Below are 24543 nucleotides of genomic sequence, written 5' to 3' on the forward strand. Positions count from 1 at the left end.
GGCAAGGATTGGATGGAAGAAATGAGCATTTGGAGAATTCAAGGCCACACGCACGCGTCATCCACGTGTACGCGTAAGGAGGAAATCTGCCAGCGATGCGCACGTGTCACACACGGGCATGCGTGACGTTGGTCACGTGACCTCATTGAAGTGAAAACGGTGGGGGCGATTTTTGAGCTATCCATGCCCAAATCCAACTCATTTCTGAGACTATTTGATGCAGAATTCAAGAGGAAACAAGAGGGGAGCAATTAGATTAGCTTAGGACCATGCTTTAGGTAGTTTTCTAGAGAGAGAAACTCCATTTTCTCTCTAGAATTAGGATAGATTTAGGTCAAACTCTCTTATATTTAGGTTTTAATTCTTGTTTTCATCTAGTTTTCTTTAATGTAATTTTATGTTTTCATGTTATTGATGTTTAATTGAGTTGTTATTGTTATTTTCTTGCATTGATAGTTGTTAGATTTTATATTTCTGGCAATTTTACTATGCTTTCCTTTTGTACCTTCCAAGTGTTTGACAAAATGCTTGACTTAGGTTTAGAGTAGATTTTGAGCATTCTTGGCTTGGAAAGAGAAATTATGCAATCTTGAGTTATTAATACCCAATTCAGATTGGTGATCTAGAGTGATTAGTTAGTCTTGTATCCATTAACATTACTTATGGATTGGGATTAATTAGTCCTATTTGACTTTCTCTCAATGTGAAGGTAACATTATACTTTCTTCCGATGTTGGAGATGACGAAATAGGATTAGCTCTTGTTAATTGTATGATAATTAATGACTAGGGTAGAAAATCTTGATTCTCAATCCTTGCCATGAATGCCTCTTTTTAGCATTTATTATATTTAATTGTTTTCTTTACTTTATTGTCATTTAAATTCTTGCCTTTTTAATTTCTTGCACTTTTATCAACCTAACCCCTTGAAACTCATAACCAATAATTGAGCACTCGATTATAATTCCTAGGGAGAACGACCCGGGACTAATACTCTCGGTTATTTTTATTGGGTTGAACTTGTGACAACCAAAATTAAACTTTGATGGAGGATCCATTGTTGGTCTAGACTATACTTGCAACAAAATGATTCAATTTATTGAGGAATTCTATATCAACATAAATCTTTACATCACATATGCATGAATGTGATCTTTCTAAAAATTCTTTACCTGATGTCATTATGCTCACTACAATTTTTCAATACTATAATGTTGATTTTGGACCTAAGATATATCAAGAGTATAACTATGTCATAAAAGGGGTGGTGCAGTAAAAAGACTTGCAAGCAAGCGTCGCAGCACTGATGAGGAGACTAAAGAACCTGAGCAATATCTTGTACCCTTGGTTCTTAAATCCAATTCTACCAAGATCAGAATTTTAACTAGAATTGTAAAGGATATACTTCAAGAATTTGTGAATCTATGTGATCTTCTCATTAACATTTCTCTAATTTTGTTTAGAGATTTTTTTAGACTTGTTTTATTTTGTTTATGTTGAATGATTGTAACCAACTTAACTACTTTACTTTGGTTGCTACTTGACTATTACTGTTATGCATCTAACATTCTTTTGCAGACTTTTTATTTTTCCTCCTTGATGACATCAAGGGGAAAAAAGAGAAAAGAAAAGAAATGAGACCCTTCCTTTGATACTTAATGCTTATGTTATAATGTTATCTCTACTCTTTTCATAATAGACATGCATTATGTTTTGTTATAGAGTGAATTTGAGCACCATCTCATACACACGAGTCTGAAATATTTTTTTCATCTTTAAGCTTCATTTAAGAATTTTTTTGTTATGGATATCTAATGTCTATCTTTTTGTAATTGAGAAAAGGGTAAATTATGGTGAAGTGAAAATTGAAAAAATCTAAGTGAAAAAAAAGCAAAAGAGATATATTAAAAAAGCTAAATTATTTTTCTGTGTATTTGGTTTGATTGAACTAGGATTAGTTTTTCTTTGTCAAGTTGTGATAACATTTAGTGGTTACTAAACCTATGGGTGTTCATGGGTTTGGATAACCCGATTATTCATCTGAATCCAAACTGAACCAATTAAATTGGTTTTGGAACTAATGGGTAATCTGGTAGAACCCAAACTGAACTGATGAAACTCTCTGATAATTAGTTCGGGTAATGGTTCTGAGGATTCAGAACCCAACCAGCCCATAAACCTGAACCATTTATTAATTAAATTAAAAAAGATATAAATTCAAGATATAAATATAATTTTTATTAAGATCATTAACCTATCCCTAAAATTATTGCAGCCGCTCCACCCACACCTGTCATATTTCTCTCCACATAGAACCTAGCAGAACTTCCTCACCGTTACTACTCACTCTAGCATATCGGCAGCGGCTTCCTTACGGTGGCGACAGAAGGTTGAGGGTAGTCTACAGTAAGCTAGCAACGCCGTCGTTGTCTCCGGAAGCGAGTCAGTGTCGTCTCCGTCAATGTTGTCTTCTCCGACAGCATCATCATCTCCATCTCCGTCAACGTCGTCTTCTCTGGCAGCATCGTCGTCTCCTCCATATGTGGCGGTCATCTTCTCCGGACAGGTAAGGATCTAGTTTTTGTAAGTTAAGTGTTAATTTTTGTTAAATGTTAATTTTTTTCTTTCATTTTTTGCTCTTTGTTTAATATTTTAAGGGTAAGTATTGTTAGATGTTAATTTTTTGTTCAATTTTTACTGTCTATTTAATTTTTTTTTTGTTGAAATTCTGAGTGGTTGCTGGTTCTGTTATGTGTTTGGTAGCTTCAAAAATAGAAAAAACTAACCATGTTAGTGATACTGTTGTTAGAAGCACATCCTTTCCAAGTGCAACCACTCCCACTATCATTCACACTGGTATTTCTGGTAGAACATCGTAAAGTCTAGCTCCCCCGCAATTGCCTGCCTCAAATTCTTCATCAGAACTTGATGCACAAACACAAACACAGGCCGAAGCTATTGGAGCTACTGATGAGTCCCAAAAGAGGTAAAACGTAAACCCAGCAGGACACCTAGAAGTGTTTGGGCTCATTTTTTAAAGGCTCTCCTAATAAAGCAGTTGTAACTAATGTAAAAAAAAATATGCATGCAATAATTCTAGTCATGGTACCACAAACTTGCATATATATTTAAGAATTTACACTAAAAATTCTCGTAAGCAAGTTGAAAAGCTGCAGAAAATCATTGCGCTTGGGAGCCAATTTGATGATGACCCTAATGCTGTTACTATGAAGTTTGTGGATTTTAATCAAGAGCAAACTCGTCTTGCCCGAGTAAAGATGATAATTATTAATGAACTTCTTTTTAAATTTGTTGAGACTCAAGGCTTTATAGAATTTATGAATGAAGCACAACCCAGGTTTAGGTCCCTCACATATCACAGTTAGAAGATATTGTATGGCTTTGTTTAGAAATGAGAAAGAAAAGTTGAGAAAGATGTTATTTGAAAATCACCAAATAGTTTTTCTTACTACCGATACTTGGACCTCAATTCAGAATTTAAATTATATGTGTGTAACTGCACATTATTTTGATGAGAGGTGGACATCGCATAAAAAAATCTTGAATTTTGGTTTGATTACTGATCATAAGGGTGAGACCATATGAAGATCCTTAGAACAATGCTTGCAAGAGTGGGGTATTAGAAAGATATATTGAGTAACTGTTGACAATGCTAGTGTTAATGGGGTTGCAATTGCATATTTACATAGAGGCATGAGTGATTGGAATAGGTCAACATTGTTAAATGGAAATTTCATTCATATGAGATGCTGTGCTCACATCTTAAATCTAATTGTCGGTGATAGTATGAAGAAAATTGATAGCTCAATAAGTAAAATAATAACTACATGCAAGTTTATTAGGTCATCTCCTATTAGGATGCAAGTTTTTAAGAGGTGTGTTTAAGAGGCTAATATAACTTGTAAGGCTATGATAGTGTTAGATGTGTTTACTAGGTGGAACTCTATCTATTTGATGCTAAATACTACCGAGAAGTTTGAATCGGCTTTTAGTCGACTTACTTATCAAGACTCATTTTATTTGTTGGTGCTTGAATCTAAAGGAGGACTTCCTGATGCTAATGATTGAAAAAGGGCACGTGTGTTTGTAAAGTTCTTGAAAATATTTTATGATGCAACTCTTTAATTTTTTGGTTTTTTGAATGTTACATGTAATAATTTTTTCAATAAATCATGTGACATTCAAAAAATATTTGAATAAGTGGAGAAAGAGTAATGATGTTGGTTTGCAAAAGATGGCAACACAAATGAAAGTGAAGCTAGACAAATATTGGGAGGGTGATGGCATAAATTAGGGGTAAGTATTGTTTTGGTCTCTAACATTTAGGGTCAGAATCGAAACCGTCCCCAACGTAATTTTTTATTTAGAATCGTCCTTAACGTTTTTTTCGTATTAAAATTGTCATTTTTAATAAATTTTTTTAATTTTATTACTAAATTACCCCTATCCTAATAAAAAAATTATAAAATTAAAAAAAAAAGAGAAAAGAACGCGGGGGGAGGGGAGAAAGGAAAGGGAAAAGGACGCGGGGGGAGGGGGAGAAAAAGGGAAAAGGGAGAGGGGGAGGGGAAGGGGAAGAGGGGAGGAAGGACGGCGCCGGCGAAGCTTGGAGCCGCTGTCGCCGTCGCCGTCGGGAATCGCGAGGGAGAGAGTAGACGTGAGCTACTGCCACCGCTAACCTCGCCGCTGCTCCTCGCTGCTGCACCTCCCCGCCTCGCTGCTGCACCTTCCTGTTTTTGCTTCTGCTTCTGCTTCTTGCTTCAGATTCTGCATCTTACTTCGGCCTTTGCTTTCTGCTTCTGCGTTTGCTTCTTCTGCTTCTGATTTTGCTTCTAATTCTTATTTTGATTGGTTATTTCTGAATTTGATGTTGTTATTTCTGAATTTGAATAATGTGTTATTGTTGGTGTTCTTGAATCTGATTATTAGTATTTGATGGCAGTAAGGGAAGTGGTGGTGGTGATAAAGGTGCTGGTGGTGGTGGAGGGTATTTTTGTCCGTAAAAAGTTAAAAGGATAATTTTAATACGAAAAAAATGTTAAGGACGATTCTAAATAAAAAATTACGTTGGGAACGGTTTCGATTCTGACCATAAATATTAGAGACAAAAACAATACTTATCCCCATAAATTACTTTCTTTTTGCGGTTATTTTTCTTAATCCTCGTTACAAGTATGAATATGTTGAATTTTATCTTAATCAGGTGTATGAGTTGAATCAATCAAAAGATATGTTGAGAAAATTGAAGGACATCATTCATAAGTTGTTTGAGTATTACTCTATGATATATCCCCTTTCGAATGGTAGTTCTGCTGATAGTTTCAATTCTAGCATTGTCTCTCATGATCATGCCATTGGTAGTGAAAATGCAAATGAGGAGGAAGATGGCTACAAGGATGAGTTTAGATTGAAGGTTGAAAAAAAAAACCAAGGTCCTGTCTAAAGGAATGAGTATTGGAAGATGATGTGGAGGATAACATTCCTGATTTTGACATTTTGCGTTGGTGAAAGTTGAAATTAATGAAGTTTTATGCTCTAGATCACATGGTTAGGGATTTGTTGGCTATTTCCGTCTCTACCGTGTCTTCTGAGTTGACATTTAGTATTAGTGGTCGTGTGCTTGATCCATTTAGAAGTTTTTTGAGTCCTTCTACTGTTGATTCTCTAATTTACACAGAAATTTGGTTGAGAACTCAAGAGAATATGCATGATTTAAAGAAAGAATTTGAGGACTAAGAAAAACTTGAATTAGGTAACTATTTTTAGAATATATTTTTTTCAAATCATTATATAATTATTGTTATTGTTGAGTCTCTAATCATAATTTAATTATTGTTAATGTAGAGCTTTTAGCTTTAATAATATCTAATCAAGTTATTAAAGTTGATGTTGTTTACAATAATTTGAGGTTAATATTTTTTTTACACCTTATTTGTTCACTAAATTACTTTCAATTAATCAATTTCATATATTGATATTGGCTAACTATATGCTGATCTTTTGAAGGTCACAATTCCTCTCTTGAACATGCTTGGTTGATGGAATGAAGGATTATGGAGTGAAGATATTGAAGGATTATTGTTATTGCACTTGTTTTTAGTTTTTAATGTGTTTAGAATTTGATGTGTTTAATGTTTAATATGTTTGAATTTTAATGTGTTTAATGTTTTAATACCTTGGATTTTAATGTGTTTGCTGTTTGGATATTCCTAGTTTGGATTTTAATGTATTTAGACTTTTGATTATGATAATGACTTAAGTATTTAGCTATAATTGTGGATTGTTATGAGTATTTCGTTATTGTTAGAATATTATTGACTTGATTATTGATTTTACATGTTTACTATATTTATAGGATTTTTAAAATAATTTTTTTTTCAAATTTTGTTTGAATTCCTGTTTTATTAGGTACTCAATTACCTGAACCGAACTAATCCGTTATTAATCGGTTTGATTTGGTTTGATTCGATTCGGTTCTCATTTCACCTCAAATCCGAACCAACCCGATCTATGAACACCCCTAGTTGAACCAATTGGGTTCTTCTTAGCCAAGGTGGGATAGTACTTGATGGCTGTTGAACAAGGTTGAGTCTCCTTTTTCAAGTTGGGATAGCACTTTAGGTTACTAGGCTTGGGTTAGAAGCTTAGTGGTTGATACTAGATAAATTAGATTGTAATTTATTGGTATTGGTGTATATAATCATTTCGATTATAGTTAAAAGTCCATTATGGTTGTGGTAGAGATTAGATGTAGGTTTCATTGCACATGAAACTGAACCAGGATATATGCTTGTATGATTCTCTCCTTCTCTGCTCTATTCTGTTCTGGTTTTAGAGACAAAACGCAAATAATCTCCTGCAACTTCAGCTTCCATAAAAATAGCTTAAAGAACTTAGTTTTTTGAACTAACTTAATTTAGCTCTCCTTCTCAAGTTATAGTATTACCATTAATGTGTAACTGATAACTTAGAACACAATAAATTAAGTAGCTTGACAAAGTAGATGTTATAAATAGAAAGTTGTTAGTTATCATAATTAGTTAGAAAAACTCATTTTTTTGAGATATTGAATTTCATAGAGCAGATTCTCTTCTCCAAGTTCAAACTTCCTCTTCTCTATTCTCTCTTTTCCCTAACTTTCTTAATCACATTTCTCTTCTTCACCCCTCGTTTCTTCTCTTCACATCGACAGAAATTATGAGAGTTCCTTACCTTCAACCGTAGTTCTTCATCACTACATGAAGTAGTGAAAACAATATAGAAATGAAATGCAAATGCCACTGACATATTTAGTTACGACTAATATATTTGTCCTTATCCCACAGAATAATTATTCAAGATTTAAGTGCTGACAATAATATATCAATACTCATCAAAGATTGGGTTAGAGTAATTAATTAGGATGGTAGATGATAAACCACTATTTTATGGTTCATCTTGTGCTCAATTGAGTGGATTTTATCAACTCTTTACTCACTTATTCATACAATTCGCATGTTTTACATTTTCCTTCCCGATCTTGTGCTATGATTGAAAACATGCTTCTTTGATCCTATATTTGCTTATTATTAATCCTCTCTTATTACCATTAGATGCCTTGATATGTGTGTTAAGTGTTTTCAGATATTATAGGGCAGGAATGGCTTGGAGGATGGGAAGAAAGCATGCGAAAGTGGAAGGAATACAATAAGTTGGAGAAATTGCTAAGCTGTCCAGCCTGACCTCTTCGCACTTAAACGACTATAACTTTATCTACAGAGGTCCAAACGACGCGTTTCTAGTTGTGTTGGAAAGCTAACGTCTGGGGCTTCGATTTGATATATAATTTGCCATAGCTGCCCCGACGCCAGGCGACGCGAACGCGTGAGTCACGCGGACGCGTGACCTGGCAGGAACGCAACCCGCACGGCCGCGTGAGCCATGCGGCCGCGTCACTTGTCCGTGACTTGTACGGACCAGAAAGCTTTGGAAGTGACTTCTGGGCTGTTTCTGACTCAGTTTTTGGCCCAGAGAACACAGATTAGAGGCTATAAAATGGGGGAATGCATCCATTCATAATCAGGCTTTCATAATTCACTTTTCATGTTTTAGATGTAGTTTTAGAGAGAGAGGTTCTCTCCTCTCTCTCTCTCTTAGGATTAGGATATAGGACTTCTCTTTGTTTTTAAGAGTGACTCTTGATCCCAGTTTAATATTCCTTTTACTTTATATTTTTCTTCCATTTGGAATACTCTAATGCTTTTACTTGTATCTGATTTATGTTGCCCAACTGGCTTGTGAACCTTTCATGTTATGATTTTCTTTGAATTAATATTATTTGAGGTATTTCAGTTATTATTGCTTTCTTTTATTTACATGATTATTGCTTCCCATCTGAAGATATTGTTATTCCAGTAGACTTAGTTTCCTTCCTTTTTGTTTTGGGTAAGAAATCAGTAACTCAGGAAGTTATCCAACTCAACAGCATAACTGATAATTGTTATCTCCTCTAATTGAATTGAATCTCAATACTCCCAATCTTTTCTTAGGAATTAACTCGGATTTGAAGAGCAAACTAATTAGTCACTTGACCTTTCTCTGCTTTAAGCAAGGGTTAACTAAGTGAAATTAAGATTCAATTGTTATTATCATTGTTAAGGATAATTCTGGACTTCCAATTTCTCATACCTTGCCAAAAGTTTATTTTACAGTTATTTATTTATTTTAATTGCAATTTAAATTACTTACTTCCTATTCTCAAAACCCCAAATTTACAATCTCCATAACCAATAATAAGAACATACCTCCCTGTAATTCCATGAGAAGACGACCCGAGGTTTAAATACTCAGTTATCAACTTTAAAGGGGTTTGTTACTTGTGACACCCAAACGTTTGTACGAAGGGATTTCTGTCGATTTAGAGACTATATCTACAACGCGACTGTTTTTATGAACTTCTTTACTGGCAAAAAATCTCGACGTCAAAATGGCGCCGTTGCCGGGGAATTGCAAACGTGTGCCTTATTATTGGTTATTGTAAATATTTTTCTTTTTTGCTTGCTTATTTATTTTTATTTTTCCTTTTTATCTTTATTTGCTACTATAAACTCTCACCCCTCTCGCTTTGAGTTTGGTTCTAACTTTTTTGAAGGAAATAGAAACTACAGCAGGAATGTGCATCAAGGTCAGACCAATCAAGGATGGATGCAGTCAAGGGGATCTAATCAACCCTTTAGGCAACAATACCCTCCAAGATATCATGGACAACGACCATTCTACAATGCATACCTGGTGCGCGAAATTGTGAACAATACTTTTCACAACTCTCATAATCCCCGGTCATGAACCCCAAAAACTTGGTGTTCAATACCATGGCATTAACACAACTTCGCACAACTAACTAGCAAGTGCACTGGGTCGTCCAAGTAATAAACCTTACGCGAGTAAGGGTCGATCCCACGGAGATTGTTAGTATGAAGCAAGCTATGGTCATCTTGTAAATCTTAGTCAGGCAAACTCAAATGGATATGGTGATGAATGCATAAAACATAAAGATAAAGATAGAGATACTTATGTAATTCATTGGTAGGAACTTCAGATAAGCGCATGAAGATGCCTTCCCTTCCGTCTCTCTGCTTTCCTACTGTCTTCATCCAATCCTTCTTATTCCTTTCCATGGCAAGCTTATGTAGGGTTTCACCGTTGTCAATGGCTACCTCCCATCCTCTCAGTGAAAACATTGCCTATGCTCTGTCACAGCATGGGGTAATCAGCTGTCGGTTCTCGGTCAGGCCGGAATAGAATCCATCGATTCTTTTGCGTCTGTCACTAACGCCCCGCCTGCTAGGAGTTTGAAGCACGTCACAGTCATTCAATCATTGAATCCTACTCAGAATACCACAGACAAGGTTAAACCTTCCAGATTCTCTTGAATGCCGCCATCAGTTCTTGCCTATACCACGAAGACTCTGATCTCACGGAATGGTTGGCTCGGTTGTCAGGCGAGCACTCGGTTGTCAGGCGATCAACCATGCATCGTGCAATCAGGAATCTAAGAGATATTCACCCAATCGAAGGTAGAACGGAGGTGGTTGTCAGTCACACGTTCATAGGTGAGAATGATGATGAGTGTCACGGATCATCACATTCATCAAGTTGAAGAACAAGTGATATCTTAGAACAAGAACAAGCGGAATTGAATGGAAGAACAATAGTAATTGCATTAATACTCGAGGTACAGCAGAGCTCCACACCTTAATCTATGGTGTGTAGAAACTCCACCGTTGAAAATACATAAGTATAAGGTCTAGGCATGGCCGAATGGCCAGCCTCCCAATGATCTAAGAACTATATGTTCAAAGATGATCTAGAGATCTAAAATGATCAAAAGATGAAAATACAATAGTAAAAGGTCCTATTTATAGAAAACTAGTAGCCTAAGGTTTACAGAAATGAGTAAATGACATAAAAATCCACTTTCGGGCCCACTTGGTGTGTGCTTGGGCTGAGCAATGAAGCATTTTCGTGTAGAGACTCTTCTTGGAGTTAAACGCCAGCTTTAGTGCCAGTTTGGGCGTTTAACTCCCATTTTGGTGCCAGTTCCAGCGTTTAACGCTGGAATTCCTGAGGGTGACTTTGAACGCCGGTTTAGGCCATCAAATCTTGGGCAAAGTATGGACTATCATATATTGCTGGAAAGCCCAGGATGTCTACTTTCCAACGCCGTTGAGAGCGCGTCAATTGGGCTTCTGTAGCTCCAGAAAATCCACTTTGAGTGCAGGGAGGTCAGAATCCAACAGCATCTGCAGTCCTTTTTAGTCTCTGAATCAGATTTTTGCTCAGGTCCCTCAATTTCAGCCAGAAAATACCTGAAATCACAGAAAAACACACAAACTCATAGTAAAGTCCAGAAAAGTAAATTTTAACTAAAAACTAATAAAAATATACTAAAAACTAATTGTATCATATCAAAAACATACTAAAAACAATGCCAAAAAGCGTACAAATTATCTGCTCATCACAACACCAAACTTAAATTGTTGCTTGTCCTCAAGCAACTGAAAATCAAATAAGATAAAAAGAAGAGGATATGCAATGAATTTCAAAAACATCTATGAAGATCAGTATTAATTAGATGAGCGGGGCTTTTAGCTTTTTGCCTCTGAACAGTTTTGGCATCTCACTCTATCCTTTGAAATTCAGAATGATTGGCTTCTTTAGGAACTTAGAATCCAGATAGTGTTATTGATTCTCCTAGTAGAGTATGATGATTCTTGAACAAAGCTACTTATTGAGTCTTGGCTGTGGCCCAAAGCACTCTGTCTTCCAGTATTACCACCGGATACATACATGCCACAGACACATAATTGGGTGAACCTTTTCAGATTGTGACTCAGCTTTGCTAGAGTCCCCAATTAGAGGTGTCCAGGGTTCTTAAGCACACTCTTATTTGCCTTGGATCACAACTCTTATTATATATTTTTTTTCGTTTTTCTTTTTCTCTTTTTTTTTTTCGATTTTTTTTTTGAATGGAAATGCTTTTTCTTGCTTCAAGAATCATTTTAATGATTTTTCAGATCCTCAGTAACATGTCTCCTTTTTCATCATTCTTTCAAGAGCCAACATTCATGAACCACAAATTCAAGATACATATGCACTGTTTAAGCATACATTCAGAGAACAAAAATATTGCCACCACATCAAAATAATTAAACTGTTATAAAATTCAAAATTCATGCAATTCCTTCCTTTTTCAATTAAGCACGTTTTTTTAAGAAAGGTGATGGATTCATAGGACATTCATAACTTTAAGGCATAGACACTAAGACACTAATGATCACAAGACTCAAACATAGATAAACATAAGCACTAAAATTCGAAAAACAGAAGAATAAAGAACAAGGAAATCAAAGAACGGATCCACCTTAGTGATGGCGGCTCTTTCTTCCTCTTGAAGATCCTATGGAGTGCTTGAGCTCCTCAATATCTCTTCCTTGTCTTTGTTGTTCCTCTCTCATGATTCTTTGATCTTCTCTAATTTCATGGAGGATGATGGAGTGTTCTTGATGCTCCATCCTTAGTTGTCCCTTGTTGGAACTCAATTCTCCTAGGGAGGTGTTTAGTTGCTCCCAATAGTTTTGTGGAGGAAAGTGCATCCCTTGAGGAATCTCAGGGGTCTCATGATGAGTGGGATCTCTTGTGTGCTCCATCCTTTTCTTAGTGATGGGCTTGTCCTCATCAATGGGGGTGTCTCCCTCTATGTCAACTCCAACTGAATAACAGAGGTGACAAATGAGATGAGGAAAGGCTAACCTTGCCAAGGTAGAGGACTTGTCTGCCACCTTATAGAGTTCTTGGGCTATAACCTCATGAACCTCTATTTCTTCTCCAATCATGATGCTATGGATCATGATAGCCCGGTCTATGGTAACTTCGGACCGGTTGCTAGTGGGAATGATTGAGCGTTGTATAAACTCTAACCATCCTCTAGCCACGGGCTTGAGGTCATGCCTTCTTAATTGAACCGGCTTTCCTTTTGAATCTCTCTTCCATTGGGCGCCCTCTTCACATATGACTGTGAGGACTTGGTCCAACCTTTGATCAAAGTTGACCCTTCTAGTGTAAGGATGTTCATCTCCTTGCATCATAGGCAAGTTGAATGCCAACCTTACACTTTCCGGACTAAAATCCAAGTATTTCCCCCGAACCATAGTAAGATAATTCTTTGGATTCGGGTTCACACTTTGGTCATGGTTCTTGGTGATCCATGCATTGGCATAGAACTCTTGAACCATCAAGATTCCGACTTGTTGAATGGGGTTGGTAAGGACTTCCCAACCTCTTCTTCGGATCTCATGTCGGATCTCCGGATATTCACCCTTTTTGAGTGAAAAAGGGACCTCGGGGATCACCTTCTTCAAGGCCACAACTTCATAGAAATGGTCTTGATGCACCCTTGAGATGAATCTCTCTATCTCCCATGACTCGGAGGTGGAAGCTTTTGCCTTCCCTTTCCTCTTTCTAGAGGTTTCTCCGGCCTTGGATGCCATAAATGGTTATGGAAAAACAAAAAGCAATGCTTTTACCACACCAAACTTAAAATGTTTGCTCATCCTCGAGCAAAAGAAGAAAGAAGAGAGTAGAAGAAGAAGAAATGAGGAGAAAGGGAATGGCTTTGTATTCGGCCAAAGGGGAGAGAGATGGTGTTTAAGGTGTGTGAAAATGAAGGAGTGAAGGAGGGTTTATATAGGAGAGGGGGAGAGGGATGTTCGGCCATTTGAGGGTGGGTTTGGGTGGGAAAGTGGTTTGAATTTGAATGGTGGGGTAGGTGGGGTTTTATGAAGGATGGATGTGAGTGGTGAAGAGAAAGATGGGATTTGATAGGTGAGGGGTTTTTGGGGAAGAGGTGTGGAGGTGATTGGTGAAGAAGAGAGAGAGTGGTAGGATAGGTGGGGATCCTGTGGGGTCCACAGATCCTGAGGTGTCAAGGAAAAGTCATCCCTGCACCAAATGGCAAGAAGAAACACGTTTTTAGCCATTTCTGGCGTTAAACGCCGGGCTGGTGCCCATTTCTGGCGTTTAACGCCAGCTTCTTGCCCTTCTCTGGCGTTTAACGCCAGTCTGGTGCCCCTTTCTGGCGTTAAACGCCCAGAATGGTGCCAGACTGGGCGTTAAACGCCCAACAGCTAACCTCACTGGCGTTTAAACGCCAGTAGGTGCGTCCTCCAGGGTATGCTGTTTTTCTTCCTGTTTTTCATTCTGTTTTTGCTTTTTCCATTGATTTTGTGACTTCTCATGATCATCAACCTACAAAAAACATAAAATAACAAAAGAAAATAGATAAAATATAACATTGGGTTGCCTCCCAACAAGCGCTTCTTTAATGTCAGTAGCTTGACAGAGGACTCTCACGGAGCCTCACAGATACTCAGAGCCATGTTGGAACCTCCCAACACCAAACTTAGAGTTTGAATGTGGGGGTTCAACACCAAACTTAGAGTTTGGTTGTGGCCTCCCAACACCAAACTTAGAGTTTGACTGTGGGGGCTCTGTTTGGCTCTGTTTTGAGAGAAGCTCTTCATGCTTCCTCTCCATGATGACACAAGGATATCCTTGGGCCTTAAACACCAAGGATTCTTCATTCACTTGAATGATCAATTCTCCTCTATCAACATCAATCACAGCCTTTGCTGTGGCTAGGAAGGGTTTGCCAAGGATGATGGATTCATCCATGCACTTCCCAGTCTCTAGGACTATGAAATCAGTAGGGATGTAATGGTCTTCAACTTTAACCAGAACATCCTCTACAAGTCCATAGGCTTGTTTTCTTGAATTGTCTGCCATCTCTAGTGAGATTTTTGCAGCTTGCACCTCAAAGATCCCTAGCTTCTCCATTACAGAGAGAGGCATGAGGTTTACACTTGACCCTAAGTCACACAAGGCCTTCTTGAAGGTCATGGTGCCTATGGTACAAGGTATTGAAAACTTCCCAGGATCCTGCCTCTTTTGAGGCAGTTTCTGCCTAGACAAGTCATCCAGTTCTTTGGTGAGCAAAAGGGGGTTCATCCTCCCAAATCTCATTTCCAAATAACTTGTCATTCAACTTCATGATTGCTCCAAGGTATTTAGCAACTTGCTCTTCAGTGACATACTCATCCTCTTCAGAGGAAGAATACTCATCAGAGCTCATGAATGGCAGAAGTAAGTCCAATGGAATCTCTATGGTCTCATTTTGAGCCTCAGATTCCCATGGTTCCTCATTGGGGAACTCATTGGAGGTCAGTGGACGCCCAGTGAGGCTTTCCTCAGTGGCGTTCACTGCCTCTTCTTCATCCCAAATTTCGGCCATGTTGATGGCCTTGCACTCTCCTTTTGGATTTTCTTCAGTATTGCTTGGAAGAGTACTAGGAGGGAGTTCAGTAATTTTCTTGCTCAGCTGACCCATTTGTCCTTCCAAATTTCTGATGGAAGACCTTGTTTCAGTCATGAAACTTTGAGTGGTTTTGATTAGATCAGAGACCATGGTTGCTAAGTCAGAGGTATTCTGCTTAGAGCTCTCTGTCTGTTGCTGAGAAGATGATGGAAAAGGCTTGCTATTGCTAAACCTGTTTCTTCCACCATTATTATTGTTGAAACCTAGTTGAGGTCTCTGTTGATCCTTCCATGAAAGATTTGGGTGATTCCTCCATGAAGGATTATAGGTGTTTCCATAGGGTTCTCCCATGTAATTCACCTCTTCCATTGAAGGGTTCTCAGGATCATAAGCTTCTTCCTCAGATGAAGCTTCCTTAGTGCTGCTTGGTGCATTTTGCATTCCAGACAGACTTTGAGAAATCATATTGACTTGTTGGGTCAATATTTTATTCTGAGCCAATATGGCGTTCAGAGTGTCAATCTCAAGAACTCCTTTCTTCTGACTAGTCCCATTGTTCACGGGATTCCTTTCAGAAGTGTACATGAATTGGTTATTTGCAACCATTTCAATCAGTTCTTGAGCTTCAGTAGGCGTCTTCTTCAGATGAAGAGATCCTCCAGCAGAACTGTCCAAAGACATCTTGGACAGTTCAGAGAGACCATCATAGAAAATACCTATGATGCTCCATTCAGAAAGCATATCAGAAGGACACTTTCTGATTAATTGTTTGTATCTTTCCCAAGCTTCATAGAGGGATTCTCCTTCCTTCTGTCTGAAGGTTTGGACTTCCACTCTAAGCTTACTCAATTTTTGAGGTGGAAAGAACTTTGCCAAGAAGGCATTGACTAGCTTTTCCCAAGAGTCCAGGCTTTCTTTAGGTTGAGAGTCCAACCATGTTCTAGCTCTGTCTCTTACAGCAAAAGGGAATAGCATAAGTCTGTAGACCTCAGGGTCAACCCCATTAGTCTTGACAGTGTCACAGATTTGCAAGAATTCAGCTAAAAACTGATGAGGATCTTCCAATGGAAGTCCATGGAACTTGCAATTCTGTTGCATTAGAGAAACTAATTGAGGCTTAAGCTCAAAGTTGTTTGCTCCAATGGCAGGGATAGAGATGCTTCTCCCATAGAAGTCGGGAGTAGGTGCAGTAAAGTCACCCAGCACCTTCCTTGCATTGTTGGCATTGTTGTTTTCGGCTGCCATGTGTTCTTCTTCTTTGAAGAATTCGGTCAGGTCCTCTAAAGAGAGTTGTGCTTTGGCTTCTCTTAGCTTTCTCTTCAAGGTCCTTTCAGGTTCAGGATCAGGCTCAACAAGAATGCTTTTGTCTTTGCTCCTGCTCATAAGAAAGAGAAGGGAACAAGAAAATGTGAAATCCTCTATGTCACAGTATAGAGATTCCTTTAGGTGTCAGAGGAAAAGAAGGGTAGAAGACAGAAGTAGAAAATTCGAACTTATCAAAGGAGATGGAGTTCGAATTTTACATTAAGGAATAGTATTAGTCCATAAATAGAAGGATGTGAGAAGGAGGGAAGTAATTTTCGAAAATTAAGTGGAGGATTTTGAAAATATTTTTGAAAAACATTACTTAATTTTCGAAAAATGAAAGTTGAAAAGAAATCAAGTGATTTTTGAAAAAGATTTTGAAATTAGAAATCAAAAAGATTTGATTGAAAACTATTTTGAAAAAGATGTGGTTAAGAAGATATGATTGGTTTTAAAAAAAATGTGATTGAGAAGATATGATTTGAAAAACATTTTAAAAAGATTTGATTTTGAAAATTAAAAACTTGACTAACAAGAAAAGATATGATTCAAACATTAAACCTTTCTCAACAGAAAAGGCAACATTCTTGAAATGTTGAATCAAATCATTAATTGGTAGCAAGTATCTTTGAAAATAGAAAGAAATTGATTTTGAAAAAGATTTGATTGAAAAATTGATTTGAAAAAGATTTGATTTTGAAAAGATTTTGAAAACTAAAAAAAATTTGATTTGAAAACAAAATCTTCCCCCTTTAGCCATCCTGGCGTTAAACGCCCAGAATGGTGCACATTCTGGCGTTTAACGCCCAAAATGCTACCCTTTTGGGCGTTAAACGCCTAACCAGGTACCCTGGCTGGCGTTTAAACGCCAGTCTGTCCTTCTTCACTGGGCGTTTTGAACGCCCAGCTTTTTCTGTGCAATTCCTCTGCTGTATGTTCTGAATCTTCAATTTTCTGTATTATTGACTTGAAAAGACACAAATTAAAAATATTTTTGGATTTTTAATAATAAGGATAAATCAAAATGCAACTAAAATCAAATAACAATGCATGCATGACGCCAAACTTAGCAGTTTGTACACTACTGACACTAACAAAATGAGAATGCATATGAGACACACAAAACACTCAAGTCAATAGAATTCAAAGATCAGAGCACGAAAATCATCAAGAATTACTTGAAGATCCTTAAGACACATGAATGAATGCATGCAATTGACACCAAACTTAAGATGAGACGCTAGACTCAAACAAGAAATATTTTTGGATTTTATGATTTTGTAATTTTTTTTTTGTGTTTTTCGAAAATTAAGTGGAAAAAGATATCAAAATTCTTAATGAGAATTCCAGGAATCATGCAATGTTAGTCTAAAGCTTCAGTCTAAAGGAATTAGACATGGTCAGCCAAGCTTCAGCAGAACATTGCATTCAAGAGCTAAATTGATGAAGATCAATCAGCTTTGGTGATGATAAGAACATCACCTTGAAACACTAGAATTCATTCTTAAGAACTCTGAAGAAAAAAAAATACCTAATCTAAGCAACAAGATGAACCGTCAGTTGTCCAAACTCGAACAATCCCCGGCAACGGCGCCAAAAACTTGGTGCGCGAAATTGTGAACAATACTTTTCACAACTCTCATAATCCTCGGTCATGAACCCCAAAAACTTGGTGTTCAATACCATGGCATTAACACAACTTCGCACAACTAACCAGCAAGTGCACTGGGTCGTCCAAGTAATAAACCTTACGCGAGTAAGGGTCGATCCCACGGAGATTGTTAGTATGAAGCAAGCTATGGTCATCTTGTAAATCTTAGTCAGGCAAACTCAAATGGATATGGTGATGAATGCATAAAACATAAAGATAAAGATAGAGATACTTATGTAATTCATTGGTAGGAACTTCAGATAAGCGCATGAAGATGCCTTCCCTTCCGTCTCTCTGCTTTCCTACTGTCTTCATCCAATCCTTCTTATTCCTTTCCATGGCAAGCTTATGTAGGGTTTCACCGTTGTCAATGGCTACCTCCCATCCTCTCAGTGAAAACGTTGCCTATGCTCTGTCACAGCATGGGGTAATCAGCTGTCGGTTCTCGGTCAGGCCGGAATAGAATCCATCGATTCTTTTGCGTCTGTCACTAACGCCCCGCCTGCTAGGAGTTTGAAGCACGTCACAGTCATTCAATCATTGAATCCTACTCAGAATACCACAGACAAGGTTAAACCTTCCGGATTCTCTTGAATGCCGCCATCAGTTCTTGCCTATACCACGAAGACTCTGATCTCACGGAATGGTTGGCTCGGTTGTCAGGCGAGCACTCGGTTGTCAGGCGATCAACCATGCATCGTGCAATCAGGAATCCAAGAGATATTCACCCAATCGAAGGTAGAACGGAGGTGGTTGTCAGTCACACGTTCATAGGTGAGAATGATGATGAGTGTCACGGATCATCACATTCATCAAGTTGAAGAACAAGTGATATCTTAGAACAAGAACAAGCGGAATTGAATGGAAGAACAATAGTAATTGCATTAATACTCGAGGTACAGCAGAGCTCCACACCTTAATCTATGGTGTGTAGAAACTCCACCGTTGAAAATACATAAGTATAAGGTCTAGGCATGGCCGAATGGCCAGCCTCCCAATGATCTAAGAACTATATGTTCAAAGATGATCTAGAGATCTAAAATGATCAAAAGATGAAAATACAATAGTAAAAGGTCCTATTTATAGAAAACTAGTAGCCTAAGGTTTACAGAAATGAGTAAATGACATAAAAATCCACTTCCGGGCCCACTTGGTGTGTGCTTGGGCTGAGCAATGAAGCATTTTCGTGTAGAGACTCTTCTTGGAGTTAAACGCCAGCTTTAGTGCCAGTTTGGGCGTTTAACTCCCATTTTGGTGCCAGTTCCAGCGTTTAACGCTGGAATTCATGAGGGTGACTTTGAACGCCGGTTTGGGCCATCAAATCTTGGGCAAAGTATAGACTATCATATATTGCTGGAAAGCCCAGGATGTCTACTTTCCAACGCCGTTGAGAGCGCACCAATTGGGCTTCTGTAGCTCCAGAAAATCCACTTTGAGTGCAGGGAGGTCGGAATCCAACAGCATCTGCAGTCCTTTTTAGTCTCTGAATCAGATTTTTGCTAAGGTCCCTCAATTTCAGCCAGAAAATACCTGAAATCACAGAAAAACACACAAACTCATAGTAAAGTCCAGAAAAGTAAATTTTAACTAAAAACTAATAAAAATATACTAAAAACTAACTGTATCATATCAAAAACATACTAAAAACAATGCCAAAAAGCGTACAAATTATCCGCTCATCAATACCCAACTGAAAGATGTAACACCCTAATATTCAAATCCTTATGCTCGAGTCATAAGTCAATGATATTACGGTGGTACGACTCTCAGGTGGATTTTTAATATATAAATATAGTTAATTTCGAAGGGAGTATTAATCGAGAAGCCTGAAAAGAGTAGAAATAAAATCGCGAAGACGTATCACTCACGTTTCGACAACGAAAAGTTAAACTGTGAAGCCGAAAGTGATAAACGGACAAGGCATAAAGGAGATTAAGAGATAGATAACGGATAGATATATATAACATAAGTAATAGCCACTAGTCGCGACCCGCGAAGTTTAGGCCGGCTAGGGTACAGTATGAAAGTAGCTGACAACAGTACATCCTAATCTCTCCCAAAGGAATCATAAGAGCCTCTATAGGCAAGTTCCAAAAGAGTTCAACACGTAATATAATCTTTTCAAAACAAAGGTGGAGAGATTCTAAGCAAAACACAAAATAGAGAAAATAAATATCTTCGCCGTCTCTCAGACGAACCGCAGCTCACTTCTGAGCACCTGAACCTGTATCTGAAAAACAAGAGATATATACGGAATGAGAACCCCGGGCCCATGGGTTCCCAGTACGGTAAAAGTGCCAAATAAATACAATGCACTGCAATAAAAACTCACCAAGCATCCTAAACTCCTTTTCACCAAGTATCCAGCCTAGATTCTCACTAATCCATAAATAGGCATCTGACGTAAGGGGATACTAAATCTAGTTCATATTGCACATGTTTCCCAATTCGCTGATTCTTCCACGAATCAGACTCAGAATCATAAGCAAAACCATTACCAGTTGTTCTGCCTCAGCAACTCTATTTCAATACATCATACCCTCGCCTGGAGCTAGTGAAATCACATCACTGCGTCTACCCAGGGGGCTCAAATGATCTCATTCAAAAATCATCATCATTATGCAATCGCATTATCAATTCATCTCATCAAGAACAGCCCCCAACATCCACCGACACCATCATGAGGGATCTCTCAGTTGTACAAACACAAGCAATACAGACAAGTAATACACAAATAAGGTACAAGTAGAACAAGTAGCATGTAATCAGGTAACATAGCATATATGATATAGAAGTCCAAAACAAATAGGCAAACCCAAACAATTCAAACATATGCAAATGATGTATGCCTGCCCTATGGCTGATGATATCATCTGTCGGTTATATAGCCAACCCGACACGTCCTGGTAGCTAACCATGGACAGAAACACCCCTTGCGGAGCAAGTAGGTTTGAGCTACAACCCCCTTGCTACTACCCGCTCAGCCCAGAGCCAGTGGAACAACCACTACTGCGGCTACTACCTAGGCGGGTGTTTAACAGCTCAACCTGGAGCCAGTGGAACAACCACTACTACGGCTACTACCCAGGCGTCACAATCTCTGACCTGGAGCAAGTGGGACGAACCACAACCCTTGCTACTGCCCAGGTATCTTAAGTATTAACCCGGAGCAAGTGGGACAAACCACAACCCTTGCTACTGCCCAGGTATCTCAAAAGCATTGACCCGGAGCAAGCGGGACGAACCACAACCCTTGCTACTGCCCAGGTATCTTAAGCATTAACCCGGAGCAAGTGGGACGAACCACAACCCTTGCTACTGCCCAGGTATCTTAAGCATATATTAATTCAATCTCAATTCAAATTATCAATCCTCATTGTTATCAAATCTCAAACATTAACCTGGAGCAAGTGGGACGAACCCCAACCCTTACTACTACCCAGGTATCAGAGTTACATTCATTCAAAACTCCATAATTAACTCATTTATCATAAACATCCCTTTCCGTCTCATACCCGGAGCAAGTGGACAACGCCACTGCCTACTACCCGGGGTTACACATCACATTTCAACATTTTCCATTATTATCCATTCAACACATTCATTCATTAATCATATATGCATTTATACTCAGCCATAATCAATAATGGCTTTGCCGTGACCCGGCAATAACTCAGCCATCCGGCTCATGGTTCAATCAAGAACCAGCCATTTATCAATAGATATAGCCCTTCGGCTCATGGCATACACGGTACTCCTACCGTCATCCTCCATATCTCATATAATCACCGTTGATCGCCATTGATCATAACTTTTCCCCTTGCTTCACTCGCAAGTTACCACATCCCCTAGTTCCTTTCTCATTACTAAGCATATCATAATGACTTAATACATAAGGGGTGAGATCGGAGGCTTAAAAGTATGAGATTTGGCTTTTAAAACTCAAGTATCAACTTTGGCATGAAAACAGGGCCACGCGTACGCGTACTCCACGCGCACGCGTGGATGGCCACAAAACTCATCGGCGCATACGCGCCATTCACGCGGACGCGCGGATTGAAAAATAGACAACGACGCGTACGCGTCAGCCACGCGTACGCGTGGGTACACTTGCGCCCCAAGCACAAGACTGGCACAACTCTGGCACAACTCTCGGGAAAATGGCTGGGCAATGGGTGCAGCGCATCGACGCGCACGCGTGGATGGTGCCTTCTCGAAGAACGACGCGTACGCGCCAAGTGCGCCTACGCGTGGAGGGTCATTCTGCTAAAATTTTTCTAAGTTAAAAGCTGCAGAATTCACAAATTCAACCCCCAATCTTCCGACGGACATAACTTCCTCATTTTAAATCGTTTTTCACCCGTTCTTCGAATGGCATGGACATCCCGGATCCAATTTCATTTCTAAATAGATTTGGCATAAAACAGAGATCCGTAGTCCAAGTTATGTCCAGTCAAAGTATGCCCAAAAACCATGTTTTCATATAAAACCACAAAGTGCCATTTTCAAAACAAGCCATTTTCAACTCTTTTCAAAATCAACCAAAACATGCCAAATTCAACCCTTTTTGAAAACAATCAAAATGTGCCAAAATTAACATCAAGCCATCCTCAACTCACACATTGACACTTTACCAAAGGTCACAAAACCGCCATATAACCATCTTTACCCCTTTCAAACAAATGGCTAAATTACAAACATATCAACATGTCATACATCCTTCCTCATCCCAATTTCCAACTATACTATTTCCAATCAACCATCATTATACATAACCAATATCATACTCACTATCACGAGGTTTCACCCCCAAATCAACCTTAATCATTTCTCAAGCATATATCACAACATACATATCTCTCATGCATTATCATACCATCAAGGCATCAATAATCATACTCACATATGTGACCACATAATATATCTCAACCAAAATCAAACATACATCATCTATACTATTTCACCCAAAATTACCAATTTCCGCACTTCAACTCCTCAAACCTCATTATCCAATAACCAACCCAATCATTCATATATTCATTATATGAAATTCATCCAATCACTTGTGTCATCATACAATGCACATATCAACTTACCTCCCTTACCTCTTCCCGGCCTCCGGCCCAAAATTTACGGCCTCCGGCCCAATTTCACAATTTAAATGCATAAACCACAAATTAATACTCATTACCCAATACATCAAATTTTCAATACACCAAGCATACAAGGCCACACAATTCTCAACCCAATCATCAATTCACATTACATACCAACTATGCATATTAGCATCAACCATTTACACAATCCAAACTTAATCCTAGGGCATCTAGCCTAGAAATTCTCATCACACCACACGGTACTTAAATGAAACTTAAACTGTACCTCTTGTAGCCAAATCAATTGAGTCTCTTCTTTAGAAGTCTCCACCAACCTTAGCCCCAAGCCTCACCAAAGCTCCTCAAGCAACACCAATCTCCCAATTGTGCACCAAGATCATCAAATACACTAACATAACCAATATCACATACATACATCAACCTAGGGCTCATAAAGATGATAAATCACAAGGGTTTGAACACTTCTTACCTCAGCCCATATGAAGTATGGATAGAACCCACTTAGAATCCATGTTGGAGTATCCCTAAATACCCAAAATCACAAGATTTCAACACTAACTTCCCAAAAACGTGTAACAGTGGGGAATTTCGAAAACTGGGCAGAGATGAATGGAATACTCACCACAAAACGTAGATAGAATTGTAGAGGATGAGAAGAGCGACGCGTGGCCACAAACGGCTCGTCAATCGGAGCTCCGTAGCTCAAGTTATGGTGGTTTGAAGATCAAAGAGAGTTAGGTTTTCTCTCTTCTCTTCTCTCTTCTTAATTCAGCGCCCCAACCTCTCTTTTAGGGTAAAAATGAGCTGAAATGCTCATAACTAATGTTTATATATGTTGGGTCTTGGGCCCACTTAGGCCCAATTCACTTATTTTTGTCCGTTGGCCCAATTTTGGACCAAAACCTTTAACATTAGCGCTCTAAATCGCACTTCAAATATTTCTACCTCCCCTAATTATAATTCCTTATTTCTTAATCTTATTTACTCATAATCAACTTTCTCAGCTGCAGTACCAGACAGGTCTCAGCTGGTACTGCCGGTCAAAATTCCACTGCGCACTTTTACGCAGAAAACTATGTCTTCCGTCTCGGAAAAATTCATTGAATCCAAATATCATATTGAAATCATCAAATTCCAATTGCCAAATCTTCCAACCATATTCGCTCCTACTTACTCATTATTTAATTAATTTCGGTTAGACCGGGTATTACATTCTACCCCCCTAACAGAAATTTTCGCCTTCGAAAATTCCATCCATCACTACGAGTACGCGAGCATAGTATGCCTTTATATCAAACACATAACAGTTCCAAGGTCCCTTTACTCTACGCGCTTCCGTTGCCGCGCTCTGATTTCTCTATCTCCAAGGGTCTCAGTCATTTGTTCAACGCCGACCAACAGCCTCGTTCCTTACTTTTACCGTCCTATCAACCCACACCCTATTAAATCTCATCAATAATATTGCCATCATCGTTAATCATAGCCATCATCCCACATCACTATAATCAATCAAAGTTTTCTTCGTTTTTAGAATTCAATGAGTTTGTACTAACAAGTTGACAAACTCTTATGAATCCGCTTCCCTTTAATAATCTATAA

General features: G+C 38.5%; 1 non-coding gene across 1 annotated transcript; it reads left to right on the plus strand.

The window, feature by feature from the left end:
- Positions 1-15606: 15606 nt before the first annotated feature.
- On the plus strand, positions 15607-15714 carry LOC112799375 (small nucleolar RNA R71). Its single transcript, XR_003200954.1, has one exon. It is a non-coding gene; the product is annotated as a small nucleolar RNA R71 (small nucleolar RNA).
- Positions 15715-24543: the final 8829 nt, after the last annotated feature.

Source organism: Arachis hypogaea, chromosome 4, assembly GCF_003086295.3.
Source record: "Arachis hypogaea cultivar Tifrunner chromosome 4, arahy.Tifrunner.gnm2.J5K5, whole genome shotgun sequence".
In the NCBI taxonomy this organism is placed as follows: domain Eukaryota; kingdom Viridiplantae; phylum Streptophyta; class Magnoliopsida; order Fabales; family Fabaceae; genus Arachis; species Arachis hypogaea.